General features: G+C 39.3%; 1 protein-coding gene across 2 annotated transcripts in view; it reads left to right on the top strand.

Moving 5' to 3' along the window:
• furinb (furin (paired basic amino acid cleaving enzyme) b) overlaps positions 1-19,703 on the top strand; it is a 71,147-nt gene that overhangs the window by 7,411 nt on the left and 44,033 nt on the right. The window lies entirely within an intron of this gene.

Below are 19,703 nucleotides of genomic sequence, written 5' to 3'. Positions count from 1 at the left end.
TGACAGGTGAAAAGGGGGGGGAAAAAAGAGCCGTTGTGGAAGTGTTAGTGACTTATCGTTCTTTCAGTTGCATGTTAAGTCCCAAAATGTGCTGAGGGCTCAGCTTTTCCATATGTGTGCTCAGCGGTTGACAGTGATCTGCTATGTGGTCCCCTGTTACTCCACTGGAGACTTGAATTCATTTGCATGCGTCTTTGTGGAGCTGCCTGATATCTGCACACGCCGCTGAACATCCTTCTGGATTACTTCTTAGGAATATGCGTCGGTGGTTCTGCTAACCCCCACCCTCCCCTTCTCCCCACCTCAAGTAAAGAGGATTTTCTTAAGGAGAGTTTTGCAAAATTAATAATGGCTTATCTTTGCTTTCTTTATGATGTTGCAGATGAAGCTTTTGTCTAGAGTGCAAAGCCAGATGTTTTTAAAGTTGTCACATGGCTTTACAGCAAGTCTGGACAAAATGAGATGTAGGTCATTAAGTGCTCTTTCTTATCCACCATATAATATTAAATTATATCCATGTGACTTAACGTTGAGCCTGTCTGAAGGCAATTATGTTCTGCTTTGATCTGGGGTTCATTCAGTATTGATCTGTGTAGTTGCAGTTGTTCTGACATCCTGGTAAAAGCACATTTTACTGCGCAGTGAGAGAAAGTGTACATTAGAGTGTAATGGCCCCCAAATTGACTTTTACTCCTAATTGGTTCTGTGACTTCTAGATTAAGAATCAATCTCTAGTCTTGGTGAATTGGGTTGAATGAAATGTTAAATATTCTATTCACAGAGCAGAGAGCACACATACATATTCTAGAGAATCACCCAGGGACACACAAGGCTGTGGAGCAAAGGAGAAAAAAGCCCGTCTTACTCCAAATCAGGCAATTCTTCTTTCTATCCTATTCCCCTTATGTGATCACTTTCCCTTAAAAAACTTTTATGGCTTCTTCTCGCCTGTTTATCTCTCCCGCCCTCATTTCAACCAAACCACAGAGACGTCTCCAGCCTCTATTCTGGCTGTTAAACCCCAAAATGATGTGGAGATTTATAGTTTTGTTTTTCCCTTCTTTTAATTCATGATGGAGTCAAAGGAGTAGAACTAGGAGCAGTCACAGGAACGAGTCTTCTTAGACGGCTGTCACTGAATTTCTGATGCCATATGGCAGCTTATCATTTTTGTGCGCCTGACATTAAGCCGCTCAGGTCCTGGAACAGAAGTGTAGCCCTAAAGTGGGTCTTTTTAAAAAACCTCCGCACCTCACCCCAGCCAATCTCTCTGTGGCTCCGGGTGCATGATACCACAGCCCACAGCCTCCTTCACAGATGTGCAGTTTTAATGTGAGAGGCATATACTTCAGTCGTGGATATAGGTGTCGTATGAAGAGGGTGAAGATGGATAATGGGCAAAAGTACAAGTAGGAAAGGGGGTATAAATAATTGAGATAATTAACTACTTTGCTTGGGGAAAATAAGAACAGTAAAAGTGAGACATGGTCACAGCAGGATGGCTGTGATTATGTGCGAGAGGATTCTCAATACAAATAAGATGAAGGAAGAAGCAAAGACAGTGTGTTATTAAAACTGAAAGGCATGAGTGCAGAATGACAGAAAGGGTGAAATTTGGTTTTATCCACTGTCTCAAATTAGATTTTGTGTGAGTACATCTTCCGTCATTGCTTCACAGATAGGTTTTATTTTAGTCTGTATAGTCAGTGAGTGGGTGCTATGAGAGAGGATCTACAGGCTATGTGCAATGTGACAGTACACTGTGGGTTATGTGAGGGGACGGGTTAAGCAAGGCTTTGTTTGGCTGCTAGCCTATAGGGGAAATGGCTTAGTCATTTTTCCATAGTCATTGGTGGTTGTTCTACAGAGCACTTAAAGAGAGAAAGGAGGCTGATGTAATCAGGACATAATGGGATTTTTATCACTAATGTGATTACGGGATCATCACGCAACTCATATTTGTTAGCTGCTCTCAGAAACGCCTTGTTGTTTTGCTGCGTCTTAACATATTTTCAGATTCTCTCATTATGCCTCAGCTTAATTTAATTTGAGTGGGCGTGAAGGAAAGAAAGTGTGCGTTCAACTCCAGGGTTTGAGTTTAAATGTCATCTAGACTTCCCAGTGTGAATCGGCCTTTTTACAATTTATCACAGGCTTTTTATTTATGTCTCTGTAATCCGTTCAATAGTTTGTGTGGTGTTTTTTTTCTTTCCAATTTTGTCTTTGTGTCTGCGTGGGAGTTCCAGACCATTTTTTAGATCTAAATGTCACGTTTCGTTGTTGGTGAGCCGAGTCAGAATCATTGTTTTTATGAGGATGGGCAGGCTCTGTGGGCGTTGACAGACTGAATCACCCCGCTCTGTGGAGGAGACGCATAATGCCAAAGCCTCTTGCTGTTTCTCTCTGTGTCTTTCTATTTTTCTGTGTCTACAACTCTCCATCTGGGTCCCTGTGTCTCTATTTATAGCTAACGTACTCAAAAATGTGGCATTAGTGTAGTCCGGACAATAAATGGGTTATCGGAACTCCCTACGTCTGTTCTCATGGACACGGCCCTCTTAAAAAGCTGCAGGAACACACTCCACTCGCCCTTGTGTTACAGGTTACGGGTCATTTCCAGTGGGTGAGCAAATTTTTGATTGCATTCACCCTTTGTTGGCTGATGATACTATAATATACCTTAAAAATTCAATATTCTTCTGCAATTTCTGTCTTTTTCAGGGCACTCTTTTGTAATTTCATTCCACCACAGCCCCAAACATACACAGACACATACCACTTCTGTGCTAGAGAGAATGTAATGCGTTCCAAGGCCATTGTCCATTTCTCTGCACATGCTACCCTGCCAACTGTGTGATGCACAATCATACGAGCCAATTTTCTCTCTCTCTCTCACCCTCTCTCTTTGTTGATTCAATCCAAATGAGGTGTATTGGCATGAAATGTAACAAAATAAATGCACATAATACGTATCATTCACTCTCTTTCGGATCTAGTTATCTTGCTGCTTACAACACCTCAAGATTGAGTTAAGATTTTAATGAAATGACACTGACGCTTTTAAGAATGCACAAAGGCAGTTTGCTTTGTGGGTGAGCAGAGTTTGATTATTTAATAATTAAGTTTAATTGGTAAAGCAATCCCTGTCAAGCCAATTGTATCAAATAGTGTCATTACTTTTATCTACCTTTCATTTGGCTTCTCTGCAATTTGGAGGCGCATGTTTGTGTGTATGTGTGCGTGTGTGTATGGTAGTTTGTTTATTTGGTTTCCTGTTGTTTTTTTTCCTCACTTTAAGGTAATAGTTTATTAAAAGGAACATCAAAAGTATCTCTATTCCTCTCTGGTTCGTCTGTGTTGTTTTTTCTCTCTAGTGTGTACCCATCCTGCGATGTTCATATCCTCACACTTCAGCACTCTAACTTCACTCGTAAACCCATACTACACTGTTCTGCAGCATTGCCTGCACCTGCAGTATTTGCTGTCTTCTATTTCCCCCAGGACTTTGAAGGGAGTGCCTCTCTGAATAAAAGCTGTGAAGTCTTGCCGTTGGCACTAACGAATCACAGCAGACAGTCTCTAGTGGTGCTAATATATTATAATGGTACCAGGAGAATATTCTAAGAAAGCATAAGATTCTTTCTCTGTTGTGATTTTTCGCTCTGTCCCATTAATGTCCCAAGATTTTTTTCAGTATGATTTTTTTAGTTCTTTTGTCTTTTGTTCTTTTATTGTTTTGTTACATTTTGTCACAGCAATAAATATTTTTGGAGAAGTTACATTTATATATTTATTTTAGCTCATGCCCAATGTGATTCATCTCAGATTGTTTGATGTGCAATGTAAACAAGTGTTCATATTCAAATGCAATGCATGAAGTTCAAACCAGTTGAAACAAATCTTAAAGGGACCCTATTATGCTGCTTTGGGTTTCCCTTTCCTGTAGTGTGTTTTTCTGCATGTAAATGGTCTGCAAAGCTGACTTTCTCTCACACACAACCCCCCCCCCCCAGCCTGAAACGCCTCCATTGAACACCCATATCATAGTGATATAACTATGTAACATTTGCGCTTCTATTGGCTAGCGCTAAGGGACGGGACATTGCTAAGCGGTTGACCAATCATAACATAGACGGCCAGCTAAACAGTCAGAGCAGACTGGGCTCTGGTTTCAGACAGAGGGTGAAAAGATGTAGTATGAGAAAAATAAAGACCTTTTTGAACATTAAAGCATGTAAACATGTCACAGCATAGGAACAAAATACAATTGTGAAACCTGAATATTAGCATAATAGGCCCCCTTTAAGGACCCATCTTCCTATTTGTATTAAAAAAAATCTTCTTTGTCATGTAATGACCAAAATGTACATGGATGACAAAATTACTTTTACTTTCTGACAAAATTGTGAAAACACTGTAATACCTTACATTAAGCCTTATGGGTTGATAACTGTGTTTCTTACTTATTATTTGAGATGACTGTATGCCTAATTGGAGCTACGATGTGTTCATCATAGAGCAATGCTCTTAGTGTGTTTACATTTTCAGTTCGTTGGGAAATATACTGCTAAGTTCCTCATCATTAACATTGCCCAAATTAATTCCTACTCTCAAAGCATCATTTCCTTCCAAACATCATTAGGCTGCATGACATGAGCCAAAGCCGCACACAGATGAGGGCCCTAGAATGTGTTTATTCAGTAATTTCCCTCCAATACTTGACCATCTTATAAAACCAATTCAATACTACAGCTTCGCTAGGATGCAAATTCCAAATCAATTTGAATCTAAATTTTATAGAAACAGTGTGAAATGAAAATGGCAACTTATTCAAACTTGTGTTTGTCATTTCAGTTTTAATTAGTTGGTTTGAAAAACAGCCTGGCTGCGGTGCCCTTGTAGGCAAATCAATATAACAACAACATAAAAGTGATGTAGATAGTTGTATCCTTAAAAGAATTCAAAAGAAAAGTTATTTTTTCTGTAATAGCATTTTTATTCATGCAAGCCACAGCTTTTTCTCAACACCCAGATTCTGGCTCATCCTGAATTGATCAGAGGATATAATAAGTCTCCCTACATAGGGCAGTTAAAATGTTAAATTATGGCACAAAATTTGTATACATATTGCTAAGGAATTTAAATAATAATAAAAACACTTCATTTATTGGAATAACATAATTATAACATCAGGTTATTCATAAATTCACAAAATACCTTACTAATTCCCCAGTCAAAAGACCTTTTTCATTTTTTTGTAACAGATATCAGATCATATACTCAAATACATTGTGTGCATTTATTTTCTAGCCAATGAGAAAGCAACATCCACCAGATTATGGCTGATGATTTGAATTCCACTTTTAACATGAAGAAAACCTTACTAACCTAAAAAGAATTGGATCACAATTTATTGACCTTAAACAGCTGGTAAATTGCAAATTAGTAACCCAGTAGCTTGTGCTGTCATGCCTGCTGGCTTCACAAATTAGCTTTCTCTAACCTCAAGGTCTTTCTTGGTTGCTTTTTGTATTAGATAGCTACATTCCCTCCCTCCCTCCCTCTCTCCTTCTCTCCCTTCCTGTGTGTGTGTGTTGCGTGCATTTGTTTTTCGGATGGTTAGTAATCTTCTTGTTCGGTGCAACCTTCTGCTCTTGTTTACTGCCTCACAGCCATACTGTAAATCATTTGTGAATGTCTTCCCAATAGCACACCAATAAAGCCTGTTCTGGCATTATTTGGTTGCCATGGAGAATATTGTGAACATATTACTTGCAGTAGATTGAGTGTTGCGGGACGGGAGTCATTTCTCCTGGCAATCCATTCCCACACATATATTCTTAAGGCAACTTAGCATTTAGAGGATATCCTCTTCCTATTGGTATTTGTACTTAATTATGAAATGTAAATTAAACTAATGGCTGACGGCTGCCTTTTTATGCAGTTTTTTCTCATGCTTCTCTCTAAAGTATGTCAAATTAAGCATAATCTATTTGGACACAGCTATAGTAGCTATATTTTCTATTTGAGCATAATCCTTGTGCTACCACAAAAACCTTTGAAATCTGGGAAGTGTTGCTTAGCAATTTTCTCATTTCCCGTTGTGGCTTTTTGCCATTTTACCTCCCCTTTTAATCACTTCCGATATTTGGTTGTTTGCAGGTCTGGTCCCCAGTCAGTCTCCCTTCTACTTGTCCCTATAGTGCTCTCTCCCCTCTTCAAGTTGTCCTTCCTCCCTTTCTTCATCCTCTGGTGCCTACTTCTTTCAGTATTTACTGATCTGAGTGAAGTGCACCTCCTCGTCCCAGAGCTGTCTCTCATTGAAATGCACCACTTCATTATATGAAGCCTGCAGCGACAGACTTCTTAGTTGTTTCCAAAGATGTCCCCTAGAAATGGATTATTGCTGTGCCAGAAAATCTGCACAAATCATTACTAAAAGGTAGTCAACACTGGGATTTGAAAAGGAATCTTCAAAAATCTGTAGTGAAGCCTGCTACTAAGAGCACATCAGTAACACGTTGGCAGGCAGGTTTTGGACTGGCAGAGAAGGAAGGTTAGAAAGGGGGTTGTTGGTTTTGTGATTTAAGGTTGTCTGATTTCTCAAAGAAAAGACAGTATAGATCAAGTGTGTGGCAAAGGATAAAGTCCATCAGACTGCTGTCTGTTCCGGTGAGATATGGAGCCAGCCAAGTGTGTGCATTGTCTGCCTCCATTCAGGTCCCTTTTCTTCAGTGAGGTCTTTTTTTAAGACTACTCATAATCTGAAAATTATTGATTCAGGATGGCTTTGATTATATGGATAATGGAACTTTCCTTTTGTATTGCATTGACTTTTGTTCCCAAGGAGGAAGGAGCAAAATAAAATTCAGCCTCGGCTTCCACTGCAACAGCCACCGCTTCATGGGTTTTGTTATCTCTTTCAGCTACACAAATTTCACTTCCACAGCTATGCTCTGTATGTTGAGTTGTATGTATGGCACAGTGTAAACAATCAATTCAATGCAACAAAACACTTGATCAAACACTATTTTCATCAGATTTGTTCACTGGATTACAATCACTATAGGAATGTGATGCCCATTACAATTTACCTCAGAATTCATCCGAGAGTTCTAGAGTATTCTTTTACAATATTTCAAGTCTTTATAGGATTTGGAATATTTTGCTATTGAGAAGCACTTTTGGAGTTGGCCTTTTACATTGGAGAATATCCATTTCTGTCGTTGATTGCATCACTGCAATTATATTCCGGAGAGTTTCACATTTTTGAATCAATTTTTTTTACTTGTTTCGTGAGCGAAGGAGTTTCAAAAATCTTTGGGTCTTGTCTATATTTTTAATAAAGTAGTGGTGCGATAAGATGTACAGGAATATCCCTTCAGAGATATTTGCCTTTTTTTTTAATTAAAAGATGAAGTGAGAAAGAGATTATTCTCCCCAAAAGGAGTCTAAATGGTATATGGACAGTACTTTAGCGCTTTATCCAGTCTTTACGACCCCTCAAAGCGCTTTACATACAAGTACTTACAAGTCATGGTGGTGGTGGTGGTGGTGGTGGTGGTGGTGGTGGAGACATGAAGAAAGTTGGCTGACGATCTGCATGGAGCCTGGAGCAAGACTTTTGATGAGCTCAGTGAAAGAGACCCGGGGTACTGGAAGTGATGAGAACTGGGTGAATGGGATAAAAGATGGTCACATTTTGCACTGTAATGATAACTGACAGAGGTACAGACAGGCAGAGAAAGTGGCAGTTTGACAGCAACAGTATGATTTGCTCAAGGAGTTTGTGTCAAAGTAACTAAAAAAAAAGTGTCTGCCCATAGTAAGCTTATTGAGTAGAAGCTAGAGACTGAGTGTGAATGAATGAGAGCCATCTCCTGACTGAACTTTCACTGAGCTTAATATGTATTATTCACCTAAATTACAATTATGGAAATATGCGAAATTCAATTAAGGAGCCTGATAACAAATATCATTTCTTAATGCTGTTAATCCTGGTATTTTGTAGAGACTCTCTGAGTGGTGATTCACCTGGATGGTAAAAGGTTTAGTTTGTGTTGTTGATTTGAAGAGGTAGGTTTAGGAAAGGTTAGCTTTAGAGAGGAGGTTCTCAAAACTAATTATCCTGTTGAATGAAAACTGCTCTGGACCAGCCTTTTGAACAATTTTAGATTCTGAAAAATGTACTTGTCTTGATGTAGGAATTTGTTACATTTCATAATCACAAGTCCTTGGTTTTTTTCTCGCTGAATGTTCCAAAAGGTTCCTTTGCAACGGAGAGTTATATGTACGTGAGCAGACTATCAGAGCTGCAGATCTGATGTAATTTATGTGTGTGCAGGTCTTGTGTCTGACATTATTCACATAAATCCTTGGCTGTTGCATATTTTTACTCAGAGCAAATGTTGCGCTCAGGGTGTTTGCCTGTGCAGCATTCAGGTGTGTGTTACAGAACAGTTTGAGTAACAGTCAACATCAACTCAAACAGTTTAAAAGCAGATGGCCTAACGTACAGTCAGATATGTTTTGCTGCAGTGGCTCATTCTTGTGAACCCCATCAAGTCAGACTGTCTACAGACATTTGCAATATCACTGCGAAATCCTTAGAGAAGCACTGGCTCTGTAAGACTCTGGAGGTGTGTTTGTCGCATCGATTCATCAATTATAAATGAAGCCAATTATGTGTATCGATCTGCCTAAAGAAATAATCAAATTTCTCCGGCTTTAGCAACAATCGATATGAAACACTTTAAATTGCGATAATCAAATCCAAATGAAATGACTCGCTCCTTTGCCAGGGTTATAAAGCACAAACTGACACTATCACTGCAACTGCTATTACTGCCACTACTTTTGCTGCCACTGACAGTAATATAAATGCTAAGGCTTCTGCTGTTAATGACGTTACTTTCTAGGCTGATGCTGCTTTTGTCACAGTACAAATACTGGTCGGAGACAATGTGCGTATATCCATTTTTTAGTGTGCAATAAAAAAAAAAGAAAAACATTTACATTTTCTAAAATGTTTAAACAGCATGGAGGACACGTTTTGTGGTCTTTACTGAATACATTTTATTTCCCATAATTGAACACAAAAGAAGCCCCCTTTTAAAGCTAATTGCCAGCTTGATTAATTGAGTCCAATTGGTGTTAATTAAGCAGTTGAGCAATCACCACACCTCCTACTGTACTAAGCATGATTAATACATCCAAAAAGTGTATTTCTTTGCAGTACTGTAGAGCCTGGAGCTAATACCTTACCCTGCCCACAGGATGAAAAAAATCTATGCACAGATCTCTCGTCAGCCTTGGGCTCTCCACATTGGGAATAACCTATGAGCATACTGCATAACAAACAACAGGACTGTTCAAGCCAAGAGTTACTCACTGCTCTGCTCTGTTTGTTTTTTTACCATAGTCCAATAAAATTACATTTCTCTACCTCTACTTTCCTTTTTCATGCAAGTATTCTGATCCTGGCTTTTTGATAATAAAATAATATTATATTAGAAATGTAATATGGGGGGTATGAAGACAGGCATAAATGAGAAATAAAACAATACAATTTTAGGCAAGGAGGAAAATTGTTACCCAGAGGTGCAAGTGAAGGATCAGATTAGTGCTCACTCAGCCATTATTTCCTCCTTCTGGGAAAAACTCTGAACATTTATTTTTTATCCCCGCTCAACAAAAACATGAAAAAAAAAAAGACAGGGAAATCTGAAGCCTACAAATGTATGAAAAACATGTAATATGACTGTGACTGAGGACACTAGACAGGTTATTAAATAGATATTAGTTTCTCTGTTGTGCGCTCAGATTCTGTCTATCATGAAATGTCATACCTCTTAGGATAACTCACAATGATATATTTGATTTGATATTTTAGCTTTTCATTTATCACATTTCATATCCTGTTTGGATGCCAATCTAGTGACTTGGACTTTGTCTTGTTTTAACATGCAACCAGTCATTTGGCATGAATATTTAAAGACACCATGAAGTGTTAATCGGAGCTCAGTACACAGAGTTCATTTTGATGAAAGGGAGCTTTGGACTGAAGCTCAGCAGGGGTCCTCTGTGGAACGCATTCGCAACAATTAGCGTTTTCTTTTGAATTTGTATAGATATTTATCAAAACCATAGCAGCTGTGATGAAATACGGTAGTTAAATGTATTTTACCCATAGTGCAGAATCTTGAAGCTTTATAATTATAAAGATTCTTTGCACATATTGCTTTGGAAATCATCCAAGAGTACTTACACATTCATCTCACTGGATGACAAAAAATGTCAGCTCAGTTTTTATGCATTCAAGTGCAAAATGAGGCAGCTCACTTCACAATTACTTACAAGTGAGTTTTGCATATCAGTCCTTTTCAATTATGGATTCTTACTACGCGTGTTATTTCTGATCCAAGACTCAACAGACTGGTGCAGCAATGAAAAGCCAGCACGCCATCTTTTCATTTTACTTCGGGGGGTCTTTAATGTAAGTGAAGCAAAAAAATAATGTAGCATTACATGTGTCTTGGAGCAAACAAATGACTGTGTTCCCTGACCTCCCCGCTGTGTTCTGCTGTGATTCAGGGATTGCGTGGGAAGGCAAAAATAATGTATTCATTTCATATTAATGAGAAAAAGAAAGAATCATGTAAAACTTTTATCAACCAGCACTGGCACCAAAATAATCTTCAAGGATTCATTGTCATACACAGCCAGGCCAAGCACATTAGTTCATGAACTTTTTCCTTCTCTTTTTCCCTTTATTCCTAAGCCTGACAAGCTGATATGATGCCAGAAAAAGTTGTGCAGAGCAAATTGTTCTTTGAGTTGCTATAAAAGTAGAAATATGACCTTTTGGGGAAAGCAGAATGGGAAAGTAAAAGGTCTGCGAGGCTGGAGATATCAGGCTCCCCTCTGAAGCGTGACACTTGGTCAATTGGGAGCTGATGCAATTTAGCCGAGACAAGACAGAGATTGATGTTGAAATAACAAGGCAGCTGTCCCGCCCGGATTTAGGCACCATTGGTGATCAGGTAGCTTCTTCCAGGAGTTTACAGAAAGTTGGAGGATTTGTTTTTCATAACTGTTGACATTGGAGAGTGGCTGCTCCTGTCTCTTCCTACATTATTCAAACACAAGTTACAAGCAAACAGACATTGCATGGACCAATGAACCTTTGATATATTTTTTATTAAAAAAAGCTACTCTTAAATGTTTGGATTTAAAATCAACCATGAACATTTGTGTAATTAACTAATGATGTGTGCAGACATTCAAGGGCTGGACGTGTTAGTCAACAATAATACAGAAATGGGGATTGTTGTGTGGTACATTCAGTTTCATGCAGTTGGATCATTCTCTGTCTGAATAAAGAAGGAAAAGAGTGTCTGCCATGTGGAAAGAATAATGTTCACAGTGGGGGATGAAAGTATAATACTTTGGCAGTGTTCGTCTCCCTTTTCAGTCTCCTTTTAGAGTCCTTTGTGGGCAAAGACAGAGTCCCGAGCCGCATGAGCAGTTCTCTCTCAAATTTAAACGATACAGAGATTCTTCAAATTGTTTTCCATGAAATAAAATTGACATGAAAGAATGGAGCCGTTGACCCAGAGCATAGCAGGGGCTTTTTGTTCAATAGGAGTTTACAACCTTCTCGCTCTTAGGTCTTGATAAAGAGTTTTTCTCTCATAAACAGTGATTTAAGCTGTGCAAAATTGGCTCTAAGGGGTATTTTTTCTCGAATGCAGTACATTCTGTTTGTATTCACATGTAGTCCTCAGCACATGATACTCATCCCTTGTGACTCCGAACCTACTTTCTCTCCTCTGTGCCGAGGCTCGCTCAAACTAAAACACACTTTTATCATTTAATGGCTGTTTTCATTAACTGATCAAATAAATGCAATTTCCATACACCTTGATTTATGCTTTTATTCAAGAGACCGGACAAGCAAGTTTATTTATGTATACTACATGGCCATAAATAAGGAGTAATGCACTCACTACCTAAATGTCTCCCCATTAGAAGGGTGGATAGAATAGGGAGCACTATACATTTCTAGTCTACATAATACTGTAATGGGAAATATGACTGCGTTATTGATGTCTACTTTTTGTATACACTGGTAGCTTTTGTAACCCCCCCCCCCCATCATACCACTGTCCTCTATCTATGCTGCATTAGATCTGCAGTGGAGGCTGCAGGCTATCCAAATGTTGTACAGTAGAAGTGATGGTAATGTTACAATACTAAACCTTTAATTTGACAAACAACATATTTCAGCAGTTGTTATTACTTATTTAGGGCATAGTAAAGCCTCTGTTTTCGCTACAATAATGTATAATATCACAGGGTTTTTTCTAGAAAAATTTAGTATGAGGGCGCTAACGTCACTTACGGCCGAAAGTATGGCCCCGCCCACTTCATGGCTTAAAGCTGCTGAGACATATTGCACCTCAAACAACAAATAAATCGCGATTCACGGTTTCTTTTCTTCCTCTACAGAAAAAGGACAGTAAAAGAAAATCACAGTTTCAGTGTAAGCCTGCTACCTGCCACTCGTCCACCTATTCAGCTCCCTTAAAACACCGCTGTCTTTGTGACACAATGTTAATATTTTTGTTGAATGATACCGTTGTTGACGAACATATATATTGTATTCTGGCGTCACTTAAAAATTGTACGGGGAAAATCCGCATTTTGGTATGAGGGCCACGCCGAAAGTAAGATGGTGCAGCGCCCCTGTTACTCGGTTTAGTCACAACCCTGATATCATATTTAATCTTGCAACATGGTGCAGATAATTGTGCAGTTTCGATTTATTTACAAGCTGTTATCATTATTATCATAGCATGCGTGACACAATGCGGCCACCCTTTTTAAAGCATTATGGGGGTGGAGTACGTTTTGTTGAGAGATGATGACAATTGAGAAGAATCTTTTCAACCTATTAGCTGATCGCACCATGGAGGCTGTCAAGAATGACTGAAACTCTTCTCCTGGGGTTTTCTTCATAAACTGAATGGCATTGTGCTCCCAGCTCCATTGTTTTTCTGTTATATGATGATTGTGGATAAACAAACAGTGCAACACAACAGGCTCTCTTTATACCGCCTTCAGAAAAATATCTGTGTTTCTGGATGTATGAAAGGAAATTGAAAAACAAAATGGGGGTATAAAATATACTAAGGTTCCCAGGATGTTAATCCCCTGTTCTATTTTGCAGAAATATTTCCTTGTATGCTCCCATTGTAATAGAAAAAGACTTACAGGCGGCAGTCATGTGATGTAGCTTACCAGAATGCTACAGCCATTTATCATTGTTATGAAGGCTATCATGGGACCTTGCACAAGAGTCCTTTATAATAAGTGCTGTGTTCTCTCATATGTTCAGTGCTGCCACACAAATGCATACACCACACATAGCAAAGTGGAGTTGTAGTTCAGTCCTTCAGATTCTGATGCATTGGATGTAAGTGTGCTGCATTATTATATCTTTAAACTCTAAAATATGTTCGACAAAGAACTGCAGTTCAACGCTCTTCCTCGTCTATTCATCTTCCCATTATTTGTCTCGTCCTTTTGACAGTTTTCTTGTAAAATGATTAAAGCCTTGTGGTTTGCACGTTCATGCATCTGATCACACTGTGTTGTGTTGAGATGAAGTGGTTTATGTAAATGTCATGCTCTTTGCGGCCCATGAATATTTTGACTTGAATTGCACCATAACAAAGCACACCTTGCTTGGCTGAATGCCACTGAAGAAATGCCACTGAAGAAAACAGTTTATTACCTTGATTTACTCGGTCATTAAATAATCTGAACATGGTCTCAATAACACCATTATTACCTGAGTGTGTACCTTGCTGATTATAAATAAAAAACAGAGGAATGATTGTAAAGTCTTCCTTTTTCAGATGTGGGCGGAGGTCAGGATCCAAGAGTTTCACTCAAGCATAAGTATAGCTATAAATAGAGAAAATATGTATGTATACATATATCTTCTTACTTTCTTGCCTGCACTTCAAGAAAGTGTCAGCAAACTGCACAACATCCTTTGATTTTACCTGCTACTTTACACAATTCTGCATGCTCGCAGCTCTGACAGTTATTCCCTATGACACCTTTTTAAGTAACCCCAAATTAATTGGGATTTTGGTTTGATATTAATAATTAATCATAACATGAGTGTACAAGCTTACATGGACAATATGCTTCTTTATCTGCCTTTTGTTTCCAATGCATCTGTGCACTGACCTTATAAATAGAGTCTTTGGCAGTGACTCATTGTGCGCCATCGCTTTTAACTGCTCCACCAGCCCCTCACATTTTGGCACAAAACCATCTCCCATCCAGAGGTTATTTCAGGCACTCATGAAACTGTGCTCAATAAACCCTTCTCAATAATCAGAGACCCCAAATCTCAAACTTTCTACTTTTTGATGTGTTCAACCGTCTGTGCTTCTTAGGTTCAAGCAATGGACCTAATGTACCATGAATTTGGACAAGGCCTGGTTCAAAGTCACACCCTCCACACTTGTAGCTCCTCTACTTCCATGGCTGCTGCTGCTTGTGTGTCCTGGGCCCCTCTCTGGAAATGTTCAGAGGGAGCTTGAGTCTTTCTTTTTGATCTGTGTGGCCACTCTGAAGGATCTCAAGGAATGTGAGAATATTCTTTATAAGCCTGTACAATTATTTCAATTCATGCCATGTGCCTCTTGCATGTGACATTCAATACTTATTTCACTTTTCAATTGGTACTGTTCAAATAGAAAGACCTAATCATATAGAATTACATTTTCACCTTCATTTTATTCTAAAATACATATTTCTGTTTTATCATATGTGAATGCCTTTTTTTATATATTTCACATTCAATACTAGCTTACAGTATCCAAGGTAACATTGTCACTATGAAACAGATCACTGGACTTGTATCCCCCAGAGTGTGTGTGACTTTTAAATGAAAATCTATATTAATGTATCGATCCTCTACTCGAGAAAGTAATTACAGTGAAACCCAGAGTGATACTTTGTGTTTCCGACTGAAAGTATCAACAACATAATTGTGTAATTTGTAATTAACTCTAGAAACCTTTTATCTTTGTCACATTTTAAATGTTGTTCCCGTAAGTATTGCCTTTTCATCTGATTATATTTATTTTATACTTAATAGTTTCATTGAGAATCGGTATGTATCACATCCACTTGCCCGGGGCTAATTAAAAGTGCCACGTCGGCTAGTATATCTATATATTAAGTAAATGCAACATTTTTTTTTGGAGTAGAAGATGGAAAACTAGGGCTGCCATTTGATCATATTTAACTGTACAGGTCTTATGGCCATGGGTATAATAGCACTATACATAGAAAACAAATATATTAAATAACCTCAGGCAAGTACAGTCTTTTTCTGAGCTACCTGCCTGATAGGTAAAGTGAAAAAGAACATTAACATTTAATCCCATCATGTATACTGATAAATACGCATATACTGTATCTGTGGAACTATAATACTTTGTCCTGATTTCTTTTCATATTAAAAACAGGAAAATCTTTTATGTGGTTCAGTCATAATCAGTTGTCTCAAAAATGTGTCTTCAAAGTACTTATTTTTGGTTGAATATAAATCAGAATGCAGATTAATATTTTCTTTGCAAGTAGATGTCTACTGGAAATAAAATGAAAGTGAACAGTCACACATAAAAATACGGTTTTCAAGGTTTCATATGGTGTAAGGCTTCTTCTATTAAAGTGACGAAAAAGAGAAAGAAATAGAGGTGTGCCTTGAAGAAAGGGCTTGTGACCCTTTCTGGGCAGACCGGCAGCCCACAGCCCAATCCTGGCGCCAAATTGCATCGCATCGCTGGATTACCAGTGACAAACCTAACCTAGTTCACCTCTGGAACCACTGCAGCGTGTGGCGAGTCACGAAGTGCTGACCTGTGCAGGCGAAGTAAAAAACGCTACTGCACCTCAGAAAAAGGCTACACATAAAACCCATCATGCGCTGAAAGACATAGAGCCCAGCAAACCGTGGATAAATGTGTCTCATTTGTAACACGTTCACATACAGCCTGAATCTGTCAGGTTTTTCACCAGGCTTATATTTAGCAGATAGAAAGACATGAATGATTTTAATAAGGGTCTCAACATGAGAAGAGGGACAAAATGTAAGCACTGAACGTGTCGGTTTTAATAGACTGAAGCAGTGGGAGAGTCGCTGGGGGGTGAGGGGAAAGACATAATATAAAGGAATTAAACTGACGAGTGCTGAATGGAAATGGAAGTTGAACCTATTTACTTCAGTTGTTGAAAACTAGGGTGATGGAGCCTGACAGAGGCTGTGCTGGCACCAGGGAATTCAGCATAGGTGATGTGGAATAGAGCAGTGGGCTGAGTTACACTCTGCAAATGAATAATACAGCAGCCTCACAGATTCCTGGCGCTCTTAAACAGGCCACCATCTGAGGAACCAGCCGAAGGGGACAGCTGGAGGCTGGAGTCGTCTCTTTTTATTGACCACATCGCACACATTGAGAGCTGAACGCAGAGATATACATAATTGTAAGTGAGTCGGTGAGTGCGTGTGCGCGCAGGTGTTTCTTCAGCGCTCTGTGATGTTTTAGTGAGAGTGTGGGGGGTTTCTGTTCCAAGGTTTTTGTTTTTGTTAATTTCGTAGGGTTGCATCTTCTTGCTGTTCTTCTGAAGGTGTTGACAGCTTACATTTTCTTCAGCTGAGCCCTTGAAGTGAAGGGCACATATCAGGCAGAGGACATTTACACATTTCCTTTCCCCCTAGTCAATCACCACAGCTGTGCGGCCACGGTTCCTCTCGCAGTGATCCGGCCTCCCATCTTGCAGCCATTGATAGATTGACTGATCTGAGTCTATGAAAAATCAATAGGACAACCCTTTGAGTGCTCCTTACATTGATTTTTCATGGATGTAGTTACTGTACTAACAAGCGGCCGGCTTTTTATTCCAAGGAAAAGTATGCCCTTTCTTGACTGTGAAAACAGATTGAAAGTCATCAAGGCGCAATTCAAATAAAGAGTACAGGAGGAAGAAAGGAAAGTGTGTGTTGTATGCGCTTTTTGATTCAGATCAGAATTGCTCTTACATTTCTATGGCATGGCAATCAGGGCAACATGTTGCCCTCAATGCATACAGGCCAACAGCACCCTGTTGTACTTGAACAGTACTTTAGAATACTTAGCACTGTAACATTAATTCACTACATTTTCAGTCGCAATAAAGTTTTTGCTTCTATTTTCAATTTACTCTATAGCTATTTTTTGTCTTCCTCCTTATTTGCATGACACTATGCTTCATTGAGCTCTTTGCCAGATGCACACGCCGTGATGGCACGCTTGTCTTCATAGTTTCTTTATATCCAAAGAGCAGTGATGCTGTTCTCCTCAAAATATCTGTTTACTCTACCCTCTCCCCAACGGTTTGGAAATGAATCTAGTTTGATGCCAATCCTATGCTTTCTGCTGAAGTTGTTTTCATACATCATCAAGTCTTTTCCTGTTTGTGCTCATGGCAAGTGGAAGACGCCCCTTGTGGCCCCAGTTTGATGCAATGATTCTGTTTACCAATGCATCTAAATATTTGTTGGTATAACCCTGATCCTCTCTTTTTTTTTTTCTCCTCTTGATTTTTTCATAATTTCTCTATGAAAATTGCCAGCAGAAAGTCTTTGAGGGATAAGCAGTTACCCCTCACCCCTAGGCTAGATGGACCATTGCTCTGTAATAGCGGAGCAGGTTAACAGCACGATTACTGATATCAATGAAGAAATGGAGAATCCAAGCAGCCCCACTGCTGTGCTGGAGCGCTGCAAAAATGCAATGCATCCAACCTTCCCTTGACTCCATGAATAGTCTGGTGAAGTATAGTCAGAGTTGAGTGTTTACTAATTTGAGTCGCAAATTTCTCCGACCGAGGGATTACAGAATGTAGAATCAGCCCAGTGGGACAAAGCTCAAATTTAAAATACAAGGAGTGATCTAAAATATTTAAAGGTCATTCTCTCGCACACACGCTATCCTTCACATGTAACGTCTTTTTATCTGTCTCTGTCTCCGGTTCTCAAGGCCAGAGCTCTGACTCGTCGGTGTGTGTGAGGTGTGTGTGCTTGAGAGCACACATGTAAATCACTGTGAACACCAGCGTGTTTGTGAGTTCGATATGCAGGCTGGTGGAATCAGAGTGATGATGTAGCTTTACTCTGTGTGTATGTGCGTGTTGGACTGTGTGTGGATTTTGATAAGCAACCTCTTCCTGCTCTGTGCCTTATCTGTTCTCTGAGAAATGACACCACAGAGATAAAGTATACAGGCATGCTACTTTTTCTACATTTTTCTTTTTTATGTCTGCAGCAAAGGCCTGAGATTAATATACGAGGGCCATTTCATGTGTCTGCTGGAATGTAACTATAAACCTATTGCATCAAGGCATAAGAGATATGTTGTATAAACTGGGCTCTGGTTTCAGACAGAGGGTGAAAAGAGGTGCTGCTGCATAGGCAGTGTGTAAACATGTGACAGTAGAGGCACAAAATAATATATATGAACCTGAAAAGGAGCATAATAAGGCCCCTTTAAATATATTTTGAACGTGGTATAAGTGAAAGGGCTGGCATCAGTAGGGGCTCTCTTAAGTGTCCTGTATGACACATGGCTTTTGTAGCCATTTCAAACTTTTCTCCTTTCTCTACTAATCTATTCTCCTCTATTGTATCTCTTTCTCCTGCCTCACTTTCATTTCCTCCTTTCTTTCATATTCCATGTGTTTTACTCTCCCAGAGTAGGAATAAGTCTGGACACACAACGTGATTTAGATTTGCCTTCAAGGTCTTTGTGCCTTTCCAACAACTGCTTTAATGTCTCTTCTTTATGTTATTACAGAAGATTTATTCAATGGCCCAAATCGGCTTTCACACCTTTCATGCTGCTTTTTTCCTGGTTCTGCACTACTACTGAAGGGACGGTCTTCACAGGCATTTTGTTAAATCTTTGCTATTCAGCCGCATAATTAGCCAAAACAGTTTTGCGGCTCAGTTTTTCCCAAGACAACAAGTCTCCTGAGCTGCTGAATGCAGAGGAGGCGTGCAACATGCAGAATTGGAGCTAAGATACAGACAAATAATTACCCTTCATTTGAAAACACTCAATTAGCCTCTATTTCAGAGTAAAATAATGACTTTCTCCTGCTAAGCGGAACCCCAGAGTTTCAGCTGTAATTAGTCCAAACTATGGAAGCCCAGTGGCTCAGTGGAGACGATAACAACACAACTGTTTTATTAACCCAACAGCAAATATCACACCATGCCAACGCACAACAACACATTTGCTGTGCATATAAACTGTAAGCAACAGAACGAGCATCAATTCCTGTGTGCCTTAACAACTGATGTTGGTTCTCTGAGTAAGCAACATAAATCAAAGGAGAGGCAAGGTTTTAAAAAAAAAACATGTGAAAGAGGAGAAAGGCTTTGTGGGCTGTGTGGCAATCAATGACATTTCAATCTCAGATGTACAACAGAAGCTGCCTGTGAGTGCCTCTCCAGTGCACAGAGCAGCAGAGGAGCATTGTGTGCATTGCTGTGTGTTTCTCACACGTTTATGTGCCAACTGTTGTATCTTCCACCAAGGTTAGAGAAATCATATATCACAGGCTGTGAATTACAC

Source organism: Eleginops maclovinus, chromosome 2, assembly GCF_036324505.1.
Source record: "Eleginops maclovinus isolate JMC-PN-2008 ecotype Puerto Natales chromosome 2, JC_Emac_rtc_rv5, whole genome shotgun sequence".
Classification (NCBI taxonomy): domain Eukaryota; kingdom Metazoa; phylum Chordata; class Actinopteri; order Perciformes; family Eleginopidae; genus Eleginops; species Eleginops maclovinus.
Note: the sequence above shows the minus strand (reverse complement) of the source record. Positions and strands in the feature narration are given on the sequence as shown.